Source organism: Vulpes lagopus, chromosome 5, assembly GCF_018345385.1.
Source record: "Vulpes lagopus strain Blue_001 chromosome 5, ASM1834538v1, whole genome shotgun sequence".
In the NCBI taxonomy this organism is placed as follows: domain Eukaryota; kingdom Metazoa; phylum Chordata; class Mammalia; order Carnivora; family Canidae; genus Vulpes; species Vulpes lagopus.
Window position 1 is genome coordinate 132,724,732 of NC_054828.1, and position 18,006 is coordinate 132,742,737.

The 18,006-nt window shown below is 56.8% G+C and overlaps 1 protein-coding gene across 1 annotated transcript in view; it reads left to right on the forward strand.

Moving 5' to 3' along the window:
• Positions 1-18,006, forward strand: part of MYT1L (myelin transcription factor 1 like) — a 405,580-nt gene that overhangs the window by 237,496 nt on the left and 150,078 nt on the right. Inside the window, 1 exon segment of the mRNA XM_041754071.1 lies at positions 15,468-15,623. The gene's annotated coding sequence lies outside the window, so the exon portion shown is untranslated.

An 18,006-nucleotide genomic window follows, 5' to 3' on the forward strand; every position in this document is an offset into this window, starting at 1 on the left:
AATATTTAAGAAATAACTATGTCCTCATGATGTGCGATACTGGAAACCAAAGCTCTTATCAGCGTGTAACATGAACTTAACCTGATTTACTTTTGAAAAGTGAAAAACGATTAAACCAAGCACACGTAGGCACCACATTGAGCAGTCACCGCAATGAGAAGTCGAAACAGAGACAGGTCTTAAAATCTGTCGAATAACTAAAACAAAACAGAAAACACGCTACATACTTCCAGGGAGATCTTTCCAAATTAACAAAACTTTCCCCTCAATATACTCCAGAAAAAGCCTGTATTTGTGAGCCCTGCAGAGTTTCTAAGGGCATACGTTCAGCTTTCAAAGACATTCCTAATGAAACTGGAACTAAAACATCTTCAAGACCTGTACTTTTTATTTTTTTTTATTTTTTTTTAAAGAGGAAATTTATTTTATTTTTTTATTCATTTACGACAGTCACAGAGAGAGAGAGGGAGAGACATAGGCAGAGGGAAAAGCAGGCTCCATGCACCGGGAGCCCGACGTGGGATTCGATCCCGGGTCTCTAGGATCGCGCCCTGGGCCAAAGGCAGGCGCCAAACCGCTGCGCCACCCAGGGATCCCAAGACCTGTACTTTTTAAAATTGCAGTTAGGTCAACAGCTTTCACTTGCTCGTTTTGTGAATCTTTAACATCAATAACAGCAGCTGGCAGAATAGCAGACTTTTGTCTTGTGTTTGTGGGATAGAACAACCCATGAGTGAGTGAGCGAAGGGGCTATAGGTAGGAGTTGCTTCTACACAACATACACGTCTGTATAGTCTAAAACATGCTCGGTCGTACGTTAGCCAATTGTCCTTGTGCCCGGCCTCCACCAGCTCATAACTTGCTGGGGTGAGCCACGGCCTTCCAGGGAAGGAAGTGGTGAACTCAATTATGAAATATGCAAATAAACACGCTGGAATGTTGGCTGGCGTGGCTCGGTCACGGTGAGGGTGCATGTGTTTATTTTCACATCATCTTAGACATAAAAATACGTGTCTGGTCAATATATATCGACGCACCAACAATTGACAAGTGCCAACAATTTTCGAAATTACATGCATATTCTTCAGTTAGCAATTTTGAAGATAGTGTTAGATTTCTCTTTAATGACATAGGACCTGGATTCTTTTAGGCATACACACGGGAGTCCAATTCAGATCAAACCAAGCATGGAGAGCTATTTCAGTGAAGCTGTCACATGTGAGTGCATGCACATGGGCGTGTGTGTGGACACAGACATGTACATGGAACAGGCACGTGTGTGGACATGGACATGTATGTAGACGTGGACATCTGTGTAGACACTGGCATTCATGTGGACACGGGTATGTATATGGACACAGGTGTGTGTAGACATGGGATGTGTGTGTGAGCATGCATGTAGACAGGCGTGCAGGTGGACATGGACATGTGTATAGACACTGACGTGTGTGGAGACAGGGCATGTGTGCGGACATGGACATGTATGTAGACACTAGTGTGCATGAGAACACAGGTGTATGTGGACGTGAGGCATGTATGTGGACATATATGTAGATTCAGGTGTGTGTAGATACCGACATGTGTGTGGACATGGATATGCGTGTGGGCACGGACATGTGTGTGCCCATCAGTAATGTCAGTTACTAGTCACGTGAGCCTGAAGTAGGATAGGAGCGACGACCCGGTATAATCATGTGTCCATGCGACTTACTTTTGCTTTGGGGCGTACTCAGAACAGCGTCCTTTCCTCTGAGTTGTCCAACGCCTAGAAGCTTGGTCTTGAACTCGACAATACCAGTTGGAAAGCACTTCAGGGAGTGTCCATCTGGTGTCCATTTTACAGATGAGGAAACCGAGGCTCCCAGAGGCCTGTTCAAAAACCCGCTAATCACCCTCCTGTGAGCTTCCCTGACACCCGCCCTCCGCTGTCCTGGCTCGGGGGCCCCTCCTCCATGCCCCTCGGATTCAGGTTTGGTTCTGGCCTCGCCCATGAGACCGGGGGATCCTGGAAGGTTTAGGGCTTGGTCCTGTGTCCTCGTAGCTGTCCTGGGCCTGCCCCTTCCCGGGGATTCCTAGTAAAGGGCAGGAAACCAAGGAAAGAAGGTTTCCTTAACCGACCCCAGGTTAGTAGCCACGTCTCCCTACAAGTCTGACCTTCATGTGACAGGAGCGATGTTTGCACCGTGATACTCACTTTTTTCACTGGATACCAAGCATGTCTTCTTAAAAAGCAGATCTCTCAGGTGTAGGACAGGATAGAACCTGCCGCTCCAGGGGTGCTGCTGGACCCTCCTTTTCCCAGCTCCCCACAACTGCACACACTCTCAGCCTCCCTTTATATCTGCCAGTTCCCGCCCTTCAGAATGACCTGACCTGCGGGGCCAGTCCAGTCGCTTCCATCCTGCCCCGTGACTTTCCATCCTCCCGCCGAGCCAGGAAGCCCACCCTGGTCCTGGCTCCCTGCTCCACTCAGCCCAGAGCCTCAGGGACTCTCGGGCTCACTCGCCCGATGGAGCCAACCAGTGCACCAGCTCAGCGCCGGGCAGGCCCAGGTGCTCACCCTTACCCTCCCAGAGTAAGCTCCGTGTTTACCTGATGAGCCCGGCAAGACACAGACAAGCCAGAGCTCCTTGGCCGGCATCGCAATATTATTAGGGAAGTACATAACCCAGTATGATGACCCTAAATATGATAGAATCCAATTCTACAAAATGATGTCATTGGCTAAGAGGAATCATCCGAGCAAAACCAATAATACCACTATTCTGTTCTTTGATTTTTCACATTTGCTCTTTAGAACTAAAAGCAGTTCTGAATTAATCATCGTGGCTGCTGAGTATCCAGACTCTACTCTTTAGGGCCCTTCTGGCATCGACACCATTTCTAATGTGTGCAAGGCGGGTCTTACTATCCGCAAGCACCAGCCCAGGCAGGAGGACTCCAGGCATCACCAATATGGGGCCCCACCGCTCTGCTCACAGAGAGAAGCTCTGGGTTGGCGAGTTCGAACGGTTTGTTGGTTTTGCCACCTTGACCAGCCTCCAGAAGTGCTGGCTGGTTATTGCGTGGCATCTGTCCTGCATATTACGTTATTTCTTAAGTTGTACTTCTATATATTGATATAATCAACTCGAATTGTGGAGCCACTTTTTGTCATATGGTCCTAACACGCTATCTTACGAGTTGGCTTATTTCACAGACGCCAGTTAGTACGTCCTCCATACAGATATGGGAACGTGCCGTTCGTAGTCATGTGCCGTCTTGCCTTTCACCCGCCAAAATTCCCTTCCAATGACCTTTTGGTAGTTGACTCAGCACAATATAGGACCGTCCCAAAGGATGCATGAGTCCAGGGCAAGTTTAAACCTCTTTAGGCTGCAACAAGGACATCCTGTTATGTACACCCAGCATTGCTGGGCTGAACCGAGTGATGCCACGCCGGTTTCCACTCCAGCTGTGGGCCCCCATGGCACAGCTCCGCCCACCTCCCCAGTCCCCAGGGGCACGCAGACACCTGCCCGCCCCGCTAGGGCGCCTTGTCCAGTGCTGAGGCGCACACCCACAGGACGTCTCGGACATGGTTGGAGATTTAACTCCCATGCACTCCCCTCCCAGCCCCCGTTGCAGTGTCAGCCCGTGTCCTGCGGACAGAGCGGGAGTCGGCGTACATGATGGTGGAGATGCTCTGTGCTTCTCCGTCTCTCCTGGCCCTTTGCTCTCTCTGTCCTGCTGCTCAGGACTTGACCACTCACACATGGCAAATTCCACTTCCCAGGCTCAGCATCACCCCACAGAGGCTGACTCTGCCTCTCCTATGATGATAGGGGAGCCGGCCCCCCAAAACCCACTGCTGCTGGCCTTGGGGGTCATCCAGGGCACCGTTCAAGAACATCCTACCAGAAAGCATCCTGAGGGGGGCTGTGCGCAGGGGTGGTCAACAGCACATCCTCCCCAGAGCAGAGGGGTGCGGAGTGCCACCAGCGAGGCCCCCTGTACCTCCTGGGCTTGGGAGCCCGGCGACGGTGGGCACAGTTGATCAGCAGAGGCGCCCCGGTGGCCCGGGGACAGGGAGAGAAAACTGACCTGCAGAACCAGCCCCAGGAAGCCATGAGCTCTGAGCAGCCGCTTTCTCACCAGGGCACGGAGCTTTCCGGTGGGTGCTGGGGGCGCCCCGCTCAGGACCCCGCAGGCCTAAGGGGCCCTCAGCATGTCCCCTCCGTCTGCTGCCCAGGCACAAGCCCTGTGCCGGCTTCTCGAGCCTCCTCCCCACCCCTCAGCGCAGGCAGGCAGCACCCACGACTAGCAGGGCCTCCAGACCCTCCTCAGACCCTGGCCGGGACCTCGGTGGACACAGGCGTGACCTAACCTCACGCCAGCGGACCTCTGCGAACGTTCACCCAAACTGGCAGGGGACGTGTCCGGTGGGACAGTGAGACCCAGGCCACAATTTCGCTGCAGCAATGAGGCTGGAAATCAAACGGTAAGAGCACCCAACGCGGGGCACAGCCCGTCACGCTGCCGGGAAGTGTTTTCCAAAACCAAGGAGGGATGAAGGAGGATGCAGGATGCGAGCCGGCTGCTGCTGCTGGAAAGCCCTCGAAGACGCGGGCTCTGTCTGGCTTTCTGCTTGTCGCCGCGGCACTGCCTGTCTTTACCCTAATCAGGCATGTAATTGATTGTTTTAGGGTTTTGTTTTGCTTCGTGTATCTTGTTCTGAATATTGGGCTTGAATATAATTGCCACAGGTCACACTACCTTTTTAAAAAATGTATCTGGCATGCAGGTTTGGGAGCTGAGAGGGGACAGGAACGCTATATGTAAATGTATGTAAATGAATGCTAATGTATGTAAATGCATGCTAATGTCCCGCTGCTGCAGCCCCAGGTGAGCCTGTGCCTGTCACATCCTCCCAGGTTAGGGCGCCCGGAGCCGCGCAGGACCAGGGCGGCTGGAGCATCCTCTTTCCCTGTTGAAAACAACCTCACAGCCTGTCTCAGAAGAGCTCAAAACTCCCCCGGACTCTTCCAGCTGACGAGGAAAATCACATTGGTGATCTTCCAAGTTATCCGGGTCTTTTTTATATAAAAGCCCGTCTAGATGTTTCTTCCATGTGCTGGCTTTTACGTAAACACTGCTGCACACTTCCCTGTGTGAGGCGCCGCCCCGGTAAACAGCAGGCGGCCTCTGGCCCCGGACCTTGCGGTTTGGGAAGCAGAGCACGTGCAGGTGGATCCTCCCGTGGGCAGGGCGATGCGTGAATCCGTCCCACCGGGGGATCCACGCCAGGACGTTGAGCATCCATGACCTGTGCTCGGTTGTGCTCCGCCAAGCCCAGGGTTTCCAGAAGCATCGTGGCCCACGACAAGTGACAGCCACCCTGTGGGGACCCCGCCCCCGTGACCCCATTTCACCCAGGCTGGGTGACGAGCGGAAGCTCGTCTACAGAAAGTGTTCAGTTTCCATGCAAGATTTTTAAAGTGACAAATGTCCCTCGTGGAAAACCGCCAAGCTCTCAGGACGGCCGCCGTGCTGGGGGCCGCAGAGGCGCGGGCTGCAGTCATAGGCTCCCTCGTGCAGGGTCGTGGGTGCAGGAAGGTGGGGGCCACGTGGGAGCCGGGAAGGAAGAGCTCCAGACCTTGCACCCACGGAGATCTCGCGGGGAACACAGAGCTACGGGCGGTTCTCTGCGAGGCGGTTGGGGGCCGCAGGTGGTCGCTGGCGGGAAGAGCCCGAGTCCGGGCATCACTGGGGGTCGGGGTGGGGAAATGGGGCAGACGCCCACATTTGGAGAAGAGCCAATAGAATAACAGGCTTGGGAGGTGAAGCTCGACGAGTTGTTTAGTTAGAGAAGTTCGTCTGTGCGGTGGGGAATCGTGGAGCGCCTGGATCTGGGGCGGGGGGGGGGCCCCTCGAAAACCAGAAAGAGGTGCGGGCAGCCCCAGGGGAAAGGCCCCCCAAGCCAGCCTGCAGGGGAAGCCCCAGGGGAAGGCCCCCCAGCCGGCCCGCAGGGGAAGCGCTCCCGGGCAGGGCGCAGGCGCGGTGCGCCAGTGTCTAGGCGGTATCAGGACGGAAACCCTCAAAGGTATTTGAAATTGGCGTTTGCTTTGAGGACAGTGTTTCGAAATCAATGTAAAATATCTTCCAGAAGAGAGTGCAAGGTTCCCAGACAGAGGGAAGGCAAGCCGGCGTGGGCATCTTCACCCCGAAATCCCGTTTTCACGGAGAGACTTTAAAACCAGGCGCTTCCCGGGTGGGGGAGCCGCGAACCCCGTCTGGTCTCATCACCGCTTTCCACGTCCCTGCAAAGGAAGAGCTGCCGCGGGAAATGCACCCCATGTTGATTTTAACGTTGGGGCTGGAAGAGGGCCTGACCTGGGTCCGGACACTTCTCTAGATCACAGACCAGATGGTCAGAGCCTCGGAGAAGGGGGCAGGTCCCCACAGGGCAGATCCCACCCGGCCAGCCCCTCGGTGCTGCTACTCGGTCCTCCCTACGGCCTGAGACAGACAACAGGGCGCCACGCCGCGTCCTCACCAGGCAGGCAGGTGCAAAGGCTGGGCTGGCGCGCTGGACCCTCCCTCCCACACCCCCAGGGGGGCGAGCGGCCCCCTCCCCTTGCTGGACAGGCCATCATACAAGGGCCTGAGCTGGTGAGACACGGGCCCGTCGTCCACACGGGTTCTAGACGGAGTGCAGCCGAGCCCCGCAGCCCTGGGCGGGATCCCTCCTCTCTGGCCAGGGTCCGAGGTGTGCACACCTGGCCGGATGCGGGCTGAGCTGCCCTCCGAGGGTGCACAGGCCTGCAGCCCCCAGGGCACCCCGCCAGGCCACAGAAACGCCTGGTGCCCGCCTCGGGCGAGGTGTGAGCCCGTCGGGGCCGCCGTCTGTTCTCCTCACCCGGGACCCTGCCTCGAATCCCGGGCTTGACCCCCGCGTCCTCCCTTCAGATTCCCAAGGACTTACCGCGACGTCGCCACGCCTGGTCCCTCCGACCTGTGGCTTCTGACGGCGGCAACCCTGATTGTCTGGCGGGGCGTGAGGACGGCGAAGGCTGGCGAGCGAGGAAGCGTGAGAGAGAAGAGCGAGAGCGATGCTCTTCCAAACACCCGCCTCTCGCACACCCCTCCCCGTGTTTCCACAGACAAACGGGCAGTTTGACATTTGCCTAAAGTGCCGCTGGGCCTGGGGAGCGGGACCAGGGTGGCGGGCCTCCCCTGCGGCGTGTGGCCATGACCTGTGGCCTCCAGTGCCGTCCAGACGGAGAGCCCCCCAAAGAGGCTGTCACTGGCGTTGAAATGAGGCCCAGCGAGCAGGACGCCCGGGGGGGGGGGCCGTGATACATGCCCTCAGCCCCACTGGGTCGGGGTCCCCGAGAGGGACGGACAGGGGAGGTGTGTGCGTTCGCTGGGGCTGCAGGGGCAGCACCGCGGACGGGCGGGGGGCACGGGGGGGCTCCCACTGCACGGACTCCTAGGCCGGGTCCGCAGGATGGAAGCGTCACCCACGTCAGGCTGTTGGCCGGGCCGCTTCCCTCTGAGGCCGAGACGGGGACTCCGCTCCAGCCTCCCGCCAGCTTCTGGGGCTTTGCTGCTGACCTTGGGGTCCTGGGCTTGCGGATGCATCGCTGATCTCTGCAGAAGGGTCACAGAGCATCCCCCCGCCTGTGAACCTGGGTCCAAATTCCTCCTTTTGGTAAGAACAGCAGTCACGTGGGATGCAGGCCCACCCGGTTCCGTGTCGGCCTCATGGGAGCTTATCCGATCTGCAGATAAAGGCCACGTGTTGAAGTCCCGCGTGTTAGGGCCTCGGCATGTGAGTGTTCGAGAGACACAGCTCAACCCGTAACAATGAGGCTCGTGGAACAAAACCTTTACAGGAATGTTGGCAACACTCCTCTGGCGGCGCAGGACGCTAATCCAACAACCGTCATGGTCGGGGAAGCTGTTTCTTTTCTAAACGGCGGAGAAAATTGCCCCGTCCTGAGTCGTATCAGCAAACCCTGGATGGGCATGACCTCGGATGCGCTAACCCCCGTGTTCCCCGCGGTAGTAATCCTTTAAGATGAAATGTCCCTGTCACTTCGGTCACACGTGGGTGGATGATCATCTTCTATCACATTTAACCAATTTGGCCATGTCAAGCTTGCGGGCTGAAAAATGATATTTTTGGATGGATAAATAAGGACGACGGTTGACCTTATACATCAACATATTATACATCATTCTGACCCCAGAGAAGTTCTAACAGATTCAGGAGAGGAAAAGAAAGATTGAAGTATCTCTCATGTTCCATCACCTTATACCTGGTCAAATTTGTGATTCTTTAAAAAACAAAAAATTCAAACTTACTGCTACAGAACTCTGAATCTGACAAAGAAAAACTGTTATCCCACAAAATAAAGGGCATTTAAATTTATATGAGGCATAGTTCTTCATGACTGAGAGCTTGCACTGTTGGTCTGACCATGCGGACGCGGGACAGGGGCTCTGACCCGTGTGGCGGTAGGAGGATCCCGGGCAGTCCCTGCAAACAGCCTCCCTGGCCTTGAGGGGACGTGCGTGTTATCAGCAGACGTGTGCCGGGGGCTCGTGTCACAGTGACGTCCCACGTAACGTGTTCTGATGTCGTCCGCGTGCATGCAGCCATCAGGGCTGAAGTGGGCTGATGAAGCGAGGGGTCTGCAGGGAGGGCTCGGGGGCACAGGCTCGGCCCCGGGGCCGGGAGCCGGGCCGGGCATGGGGGGGCAGGTGGGGCCACTGGCCCCAGAGCATCTCTGCGTCCCAGCGTCCACCCGCAGCGCCCATCTCTCTGCACACACGGAGGGGCTTGGTCCTAGTGGGGCTCCGCGTACCTACGCTGCAGCACCTGCCCCTTGTCCCCTCCAAATGCTCAGGCTCTGCAGGTCCCGGGTGAGGGGTGACCCAAGAGAGTGCCGTGGTGCCCTTGCTCCCTGCTCGCTGGTTTCCAGAGGACACGTAAGAATGGGCTTGGGGGACCCGTTTAAAAAGCATTTGGTTTGGGCAGCCCGGGTGGCTCAGCGGTTTAGCGCCGCCTTCAGCCCAGGGCATGATCCTGGAGACCCGGGATCAAGTCCCACGTCGGGCTCCCGGCACGGAGCCTGCTCCTCCCTCTGCCTGTGTCTCTGCCTCTCTGTCTCTCTCTGTCATGAATAAATAAATGAAATCTTTTTTTAAAAAATTTTAAAAAGTATTTGGATGACTTGCCCTCGTTGCTCAAAGCCCTTGGAAGACCTGGCCCTCTCGGAACAAAACGGAGAGCTCGTCTGTGGCAGCGGATCCCGGGAGCCTCTGCCCTCCGCCCGCCTTGTCCCTTGACCCCAACCTGTCCCTCAGGGCGCCCGCACACCTGCCGCCTCCCCAGCCTGGGAACGTCCTCACCGCTTGTCACTCAGCCTCTGTGTCTCCCCTCCGGCGGGAGCCAAGCCTCCCTCATGGAGACAGCCAGAGGCCGGGGGCCTGCAGAGGCCCCTCCCGTGCTGCCCAGGCCCCATGGCTGCCGGCTCCATCAGGACACCTGCTTGTCCTTCTTCCTTCCCGTCTGTCCTGGTCCCTGTGTGGGTCCAGCACGGGCAGGGGTCTCCGGATGAGGACGCTCGTGTGGAAGGGCCACTGCCCCGGGGCGGCCGTGCTCCCTGGGACTGCACGACCATCCCAACTAAGCCTGAGCGGCTGCAGACCCAGGAGGACCTGGGAGGAAATCCTGGAGATTTCCTTTTCCTCAGGCTGGGAAAGGCCCTTCAAGACGCGGCACAAAACATCGAAGCTTTCAAGACCAGACCTGGGGAGAGCTGCCTCGGGTCTGCCCTTGGCCAGGAGCAAAGACAGAAGACCCAAGGCCCACTGGGGCGGAGGGTTTGCCGCGTGTACAGCAGGAAGGGGACGGCGCCCACATGCAGCCTGCGTGACCCGGAGGGTAAAGGGCACCGTCGGTAGGGCCAGAGGAGGAGAGAGGGCAGGCCGCAGGGGCAGCGCGCTCAGACGCAGGGAGCCCCGAGGCTCGGCCGTCCCGCGGAAGGAAGGCTGCTGAGGCAGGCCTGGCACCAGTGCTGGGCAAACACGCACGTTCACATGTTTACTGTCCGTAAACCCATCCGGTCACTGCAAAGGCCAACTGGGTGGCACCTGCTGAAACTGTAAGTGCTGAGACACAGGCACGTGCGCAGGAGGAGGAGACAGGCCCAGGTGCCCGCGGGAGCACGTGTGCGTGGTGAGCACGAGCAGCCATCTGGACTCACACCGAGGCACCGGGGAGTTTCCTAAGCGGCGGGTGGCCGCGCTGGGAAATAATAAGCAATTACAAAATCTGAGGTTTAGCTCGTTACCCGCACGTGGGAATGTCTCCAACTGTAACGGAACAAAAACGGTTTATAGAAGAATAAGCATTTGTGCTTGAAGTCGCAGCGGTTCTGTCCTTACGCATATGGCGGAGCTAACGGTGCTCCGGCGGAAGGCGCGCGTCCTTCCCACGCGTGTGGTCCACGGAGCATCACAGCCGCGGCGGACGAACCAGCCTGGGAGGCGTGCTCGCCCCGGAAGGGAGGGCGGCCAGGGCCCCAGCCCACAGGTGCTTGGAGGGGACCCAGGGCACCTGGATCTGCACGCTGGGCGTGTATTCCTATCTCGCTGTCCGGCAGTGGACGGGAGCCAGGACCCCTGGGCTCAGAGACCGGACCTGTCCTCTTGCCCGGGTGACCTTGGGCATGTTCCTCGGCCTCGCCGAAGTTCCCCAAATTAATTCCGTTGTGTGAGAAACGTAGATAATGAAGTCGGCATCTGACATCGCATTAAAGTTAGTTGTGATTTCTAACCCAGGTCAACACCCATCCTCTGCACCCGTCTAATCTACAAAGCAGCTGCTCAGCTCGGGGCCAGTGTAGACGTGTTGAAAGCAGGCCCACCCAGGAGGCGTCCCCTATCTGGAGCTCAGATTCCTCCTTTGCAACACAGCGTGGAGGCAGCCTGGGGAAACGCACGCGTCCTCCCACCTGTGCTCAAACCTCAGGCCCACCACGGGTGTGGGCGGTGGCCTCCGAGCCCAGGGCTAGGTGGACGGGACAGTCCACTTACCAAGGCCCGCTGGGCTCCAGGAGATTCCCCCTCTGGCCTCAGTCTTCCTAATTCAAGGGTCGAAGGACAAATCATTGCTCATTAACTAGCAGTTTTACAACACGCACATTCTAATAAAAAGCAGAAGGCAGAAGAGTGCAGATGAGGCGAGCTGCTCCGTAGACCTACGGCGACTGAGGCGTTAGGGCTCTTCTTGTCCGTAAAACCCAAGCTGAGTACCTACCCCGTCCCGAGGCTTCCTGCCCTATATCGAGGTGTGACTGTCCCCCACCCCAGCCCAGCGGTTACTACGTGACTGGGGACGCGGTTCAGTCTACCGCGTGTCTCCAGCCAATGCTCATTCCTCATCAGCGGGGAACGGAGTAGAACACAACACCGATCTCCACAATCATCATTGAATTAGTATTTTTTAAGGGAGTGGGCCTGGTTAATGGGAAGTCTGCTTTTGCCCGCAGAATTTCATGTTTTGGGGCCACGTTGAGAGTCATGGCATCGTCCTCACCGCTTTAGGTCAGGAAAGCAGGACGATGGTAGAGGCGTCGCTAGAACGTGCACGTCCCGAAGTGCCCGCGCATCACGGGCCTCTCCACATCGGGGCTTATTTCTTGCTCCTATTGGCCCGTGTCCATCGTTGGCTCATTATACTTACAATTTCATGACCCAGTGTGAGTTTCAAAAGTGCGTCATAAGGACTTGAGACCCTGCCACCAAGCGTCCATAGCTCCCTGAGCCCCCAGCTCAGGGACACCCAATAACCAACGACCAAGACCGGGGGTTGGGAAACGCGGTCCCCACACACAGAGGGTACAGGATTGAGCTCAGGGCCACTGGGCCACCCAACCAAGGGACTGGCCAGCAGCTCATGAGCCGGGACTCAACTCTGTTGGCAGAAATCAGTGGTCTTCCCGTTCATTCCAGGGAAGGGACCGGCTGTCCTGCTGCACGTCCCATCCAGTAAGGGTCTCAGCTCTGCCCCAGGTTAGAGCAGGAAACCAGAGTGCACATCCTGGACGGCAGGCCCACGTCCCTGCTGCACGGCTTCCCTGATGGCGGAGGGGGATGGTCTCCCCCGGAGACACCTGCCACCTCCCCCCCTTCCTTCCCCCCTCCTCCTCCTCTTCCCCCTCCCTCATCCCTCCTTCCCTGGCCCTGTCTTTCCCTCTCTCCTCTCCTCGTTCCCTTCACCTATCCCACCTTCAGTCAAACGTGAACACGGTGCTCCTTATACACCACAGTGTGTGAGATATTAGTGACACAGTGTGAGACACGGTCTCTAACTTCCTGCAAAGACAAACAATCACCCAAATACATGCAAATGCATAGCTGTGATAAAAGCTAATTTGGGCATATAAAATCGTATTCTTGAAATCTTAAAATGCAATCTAAGAACCCAGAGACACATTTGTAGAAATCTCCCAAAAGACACAGAAAACAGAAAAAAAGAGGTGGAAAAAAATAGAGAAGCGAGGATAGATGGAGTGCGGATGCAGACGAGACAGACGCACTCCCCCCACCCCACGCGCAGCAAAGGAATATACGCAGAGGGAGACGTTCACAAGGAGGAAGAAAGTTCTCAGGGTCAGTGGGCTCGGGCCCTGTGGGCACCGGACGCTCCGCGGGCCTCGCGGTCTTGGGGACACGACCTGTCGCTGGAGGACATGCGCATCAGTCCTCTGTAGGCCCCGGCCCTGGGCTGGGCGTCAACAGACGCGGGGAGCAGTCCAGGTGGACGCGGGGTGGGGGGGGACCTGCCCTCAAGCCTCCAGGCCCAGGGGCCGAGCAGCGGGAGCGGAGGCGGTGGCGCCCTGTGGCCCGCGGTGAGCACGGGCTCCCGGCTCCGTCCATCTCTGTCCTCCCGGCCCTCCGTGTGCGCCCCGTGAGCGCACGTCCTTCTAAAGCAAATAAACAGAAATAAAGTAGGTCTGAGACCTTGGTTTCCTGAAGTAAATTTCCCAGAGGGAATCTCTGCCACTCACTCTGAATGTTAAAAAAAAAAAGAAGAAGAAGAAGAAGAAGAGCCAGGTTCTAAGAAAAGGGAGGGCTCCGGTGCCAAATCCTGGCTGCTGGCCATCGCTGGGCCGCCTGCTCCGCGGGTGCAGAGGGCAGGGGGGCGGCCTGACCCCGTCCCTGGCTCACCTGCCGGGAGCAGTGGACAGCGCAGCGTCCTGAGCACAGGAGCCACCTCCCGAGCGGATCCCGAGAACGCCAGCCCATCCCCATCCTTATTTTCCCATTTCTTCTTCTCTTAAAGGGCATTGTCTACGCGGTTTCATTGTTAACAAGACACAAAACCCGCAGACGAAGATGCTTCGGGTTTATGTGACAACGGCACTGAGCGGGAATCTCGGGTTCAGTTTAATTCATGCTCAGACTGAGTTGAACCATAATTAATAGTTTGCTTGTCATTCATTAACATATAATTTAATTGTTGAATTTTTGAATATTATGAGCTATTTATATGTATATTTCTTGATAATATTACTAACGTTCAGTTGAGTGTTAGCTGTTCACAAAATGCTTCTTTTATAAGCGTAATTTAATAAAAGAATTTATTTTTAATAGGCAGACATCTGCCTATGTCACAGTATTAAAATCGAATGTGTTAATGCATTGTTTTAACTTTCATTTTAGATTATGTTGTGTTTTTCTCAATTATTAGGGTCTCTCTTTTTATTTATTTATTGTAGTACATTTAATGACGGCCACGGGGTTTCTATTTTACCCAAACATACTGATTTTTCTTTTTCCCTCCCTTCTGTTCTTTCACATTTTTTTATTTTTCTTTATACCCCCACCAAAAAAATTGTTTTTTTGCATATTTAAGATGGGACCGTGTTGATCCTAACTTCCCCCTATCATTTCTTTCATTTTTCGTTGAACTCATGTAGGCCCATCTTTCCCATCTTGCCTTATACGGACTCACTCGAGTCCAGGAGGACGCGGAGGGCAAGCCCTCGGTAAATACCGGTTGAACTCATCAAGGGCGTTCACGCGGAGGCAGCCTGGGTTCCCTGCACCCAGCTCTGTCCACAGCATCACGGTCATAAACGAGCAATTGAAAGTCAGGGGTGGTGCGCAGGGAGGTAGGTAAGCGTCAGGATGAAGGTCGGGGCCGCAGTCCAGGAACCGTCCACCGAGCGCTGGCGGGACGCTAGGGCCCTCTCTGTCACCTGACGTAGAGACGGAGAAATCCCGGGAAAAGTGAATCTTGTCAAACGGCGAGCTCAGGGCGTGAGGTGATAACTGGAAATGATTTAGCGAGTCGGCCCGGTTTCAGATCTTTTCACCGTTGAACATTTTACTGGGGTCACTCGTGTAACCTCACGCAGTCTCTCCTGCACACGCCAGATGGCGCGGGCCTTCTTGTTTCTACGTTTCCTTCCTTCTTTCTCTTTCCTCCCTCCCTCCCTCCCTCCCTTCCCTCCCCCCTTCCTTCTGCAGCTGAGATACAGAAGCAGGTGGGACGTCCCCGCTCCGCAGTCTGGGGCCTGCACCCTAAGACGATGGCGAGCTCCTGGAAAGGTTCAGGGAGATGATTAACCCCCCAGGGGAGGCGGGGAGACGTTCTCTTGTCTTAAGTGGCAAAGTTGAAAAGAAAAAGACGACTTTGTCTTCCTAGGGATGTGTGATCTCAAGTCTTGCGTGGTCTGTGCCCTTGTGTTCTCGGCACGACACACGTGTGGGTGAAGGCCCTCCGGGGAAAGATGCGGCCTGCCCCGAAAGGATTGCCAGGTCGGTCCCAGGGGTCCCCGGAGGAGGCCGCGGCGGCCAGTGTCCAGGCCCAGGACGGACTGTACAGTTCCGAGGGAAAGGGCCCGACTGCACCTGTGACTTCCTTACCTCAACTACCAGTTGCCTAAAAAAATTAATTAATTAATTAAAAATAAATAAATAAATAAACAAATAAATAAAGAAAGAAAGAATAAAGAATAAAGAATAAAGAATAAAAAATAAAAAAAACTACCCAGTTGCCTGCTGTTCGCACTGAGCAAGCTGATAGAATGGTTTACGGCTAGAGGGGTGAGGGGCTGCCAGTGTCGGGCTGCTTAACCCACCTGTCACCTGTACCTTGTGCTCCTGCAGGCTGCCTGTGGGGCTTTTGCATCCCAGAACAGGAGTTCTAGAACCTTCTCAGGTCCTCGGAAGGTCTCAGACTGCAGAGCCCACTTTGCTCACAGGGAAGAGTCTACACAGACAGGGCTGGTCCCTCTGCACCCCCTGAGCCGATCGGGGACAGGCCCCACGTCCGTGAGAACCCTTGTCCATGGATAGGACAGACGATCCTCGGTCCCAGGCAGCCCAAGGGTCGCGCCCGCCACCGCCTCTCCTCACGAGCTAGTGAAATCCCGGCGCTTGACACTGTGGTTCCTATTTTGCAGATGGAGAAATGGAGGCACAGGGAAATTAAGTGACTTCGCCTCAGTCCAAGCTGGGGAGGACCAGGAGGAGAACGTAGAGGGACCCCGACTCCGGGCCTGTGTCCTGCCCACGGAGCCACGCTGCCTCCCTTCCTAGGAGAGAAGACGCCCCGCAAGGTACAGCGTGGCCTCTTCCCCCGGGTGGGGTGCAGTGCCCAGGGGGCGGGGCGGCCTATCCACACTGTATGAACACGCCACGGGTGGGGTGCAGTCCCCACTGGGCGGGTTGGCCCAGGTCCACACTGCGTGGACCCGCCCCGGGGGGGGGTGTGGTCCCCACTGGGTGGGTTGGCCCCGTCCACACTGCGTCGAGCTGCCCTGGGTTGTACGAGGTCCCCACTGGGCAGGTTGGCCCCCGTCCACACTTCGTGGACCCGCCCCAGGTGGTGTGTGGTCCCCACTGGGTGGGTTGGCCCCCGTCCACACTGCGTGGACCCGCCCTGGGTTGTGTGAGGTCCCCACTGGCCGGGTTGGCCCCCGTCCACACTTCGTGGACCCGCCCCGGGTGGTGTGAGGTCCCCACTGGGCGGGTTGGCCCCCGTCCACACTGCGTGGACCCGCCCCGGGTGGTGTGAGGTCCCCACTGGCCGGGTTGGCCCCCGTCTACACTGCATGGACCCACCCGGAGTGGTACATGGTCAGTGTGAAGAGCTGACCGGGGTCAGGGGGTTAGACGTGGCCTAGACCCGCGGTTAGTACAACGTCCGCCTTCCAGGACCGCAGCTCTCACCCTGCTCCGCGCCCTCTTCCCTCTGTCTGTCTGGCTGCGGAGGGTGTGTGTCTCCCCCTCCCCTCCTCCCACTCCCCCAACCCCGCCGCCCTTCCCCCTGCCAGCGCAGCCCCACCCTCTCCTGGGACTGGAAACAAGACACTGTCTTCAAGCTCCAGAAGCTCTTCCCTGGGCCCATCTCCATCCTTGGGGCCACCCTGGGACCGTCCTCCCCGTCCCTCGCTGCTGTCCCCTGTGCGGTCTGCAGGCTGCCGGCCCACGTCCCCCAAACTCCTGAGATGCCACGCTGACCTCAGGGGCGCCCCTCAGACAGCGTGGGGGTGGCAGGGGCCTCCAGCACCAAGCAGGCCCACCCCCAGCCAGGCGGGGTCGCCCACGCTCCACCACTTCCCCTCGGGGTCGGGGTTGAGGTCGGGACTCGGGGCTCCTCCTCCAAACCCTGTGGTCACAAGTGAACGCACCTTCCAACCCCACACGCCCTTCTAGAACTTTCTCCTCTTGCTTTCTGCCACATGCTGTTTCTGTGGGTCCCCTTCCCATCCCCGATGGTCCTGCCATCTTCCTCTGTCGCCACGTGGGACCCCGCGCCTGCCCTCTGAGGGCCCCTGGACGTGCATGTGGGTCTCCCCTTGACGAGGGACCCTGACGTGCACACAGGTGTCCCCGGTGACCTCCTCGTGAGGGCAGCCAGCAGGGCAGCAGCCGCGCCGCCCGAGGCCGCGGGACCCACGTGCAGAGTGCGCGCCCCACACTCCGTTCTCCCGGCCTCCAGCGGCAGTGCGCCCGCCCGCTGGCCCCTGAAGGGCGTGAGGACACTGTCCCCTGTGAGTCCTCCCCAGGAAGCTGAGGCTCACAGCCGGACAGACACAGTGAGAGGGAAAGGCTGCACCTCATTTTCAAGATCCCGCGCCAGCCCCTCCTCCCTGAAATTCGTGAGCATCTCCCGTTGAGTAATTTCTGAACGTTTTCTGGGGACTGTGCGGCTCATCCTCCCGGGACCCCAGCGCACCTTGCACGCACACACAAGCTTCTCTAACTCTCCTGTTCTTTATTCTTGTAGTTTATTGTTCTCAACTTAAAAAAAAAACAAGTTAAAAAAAATTGAGAAAACTGGATTTTAAAAGCAGAAATTTCCAGCTATACAAGAAACAAGTCACAGGGATGAGAGGCACCGTGTAGGGGATCTCGGGGAAAGGACCGTAGCGTCGCGCGGCGACAGGTCGAGCCTCATAACGGGCCCAAGCGTCGGGTGGCTGCGCACATGCCTTGCATGTCAAGTGTACTTCAATCTAGGAAGAAAACTGGATTACGAAGTTCTAAACTAGAAAACCGCTAGGATAATCTGAAATACTTACACAAATGGGCAGTTCTATTAATATTTCTCTAGGCCAAAGCATATTTGGATCTTCGCATCTTATTTTTTGTACCACTTCATCGAAATTTAGGTCAGGGAGACGTGAAGGTGGGAAATGCTGAATCTGTACGTCAAACATAGTCTCAGGGCAGATGCGGATCTGCCTAGATGAGTACAGCGCCTTATTTACTACTTATTAAAAGCTGTTCTTTGGTCACTTTTGTGGGGTTTTTAGAACTACTCAAAGGACAGGTGCGGCCTCTCATTGCACGGCCACCGGAGGGGTGGAGGTAGCTGGGCAGGTGTTCGCTAGCGCGGCGGCTGGGCTCGTTGGCGGGCTCACCAACCCCGGGCACGAGGACGTGGCGCAGACCCCCGCGTGAGGCCGTCCGCGCCGCTGAGGCTGGGACCCAGCT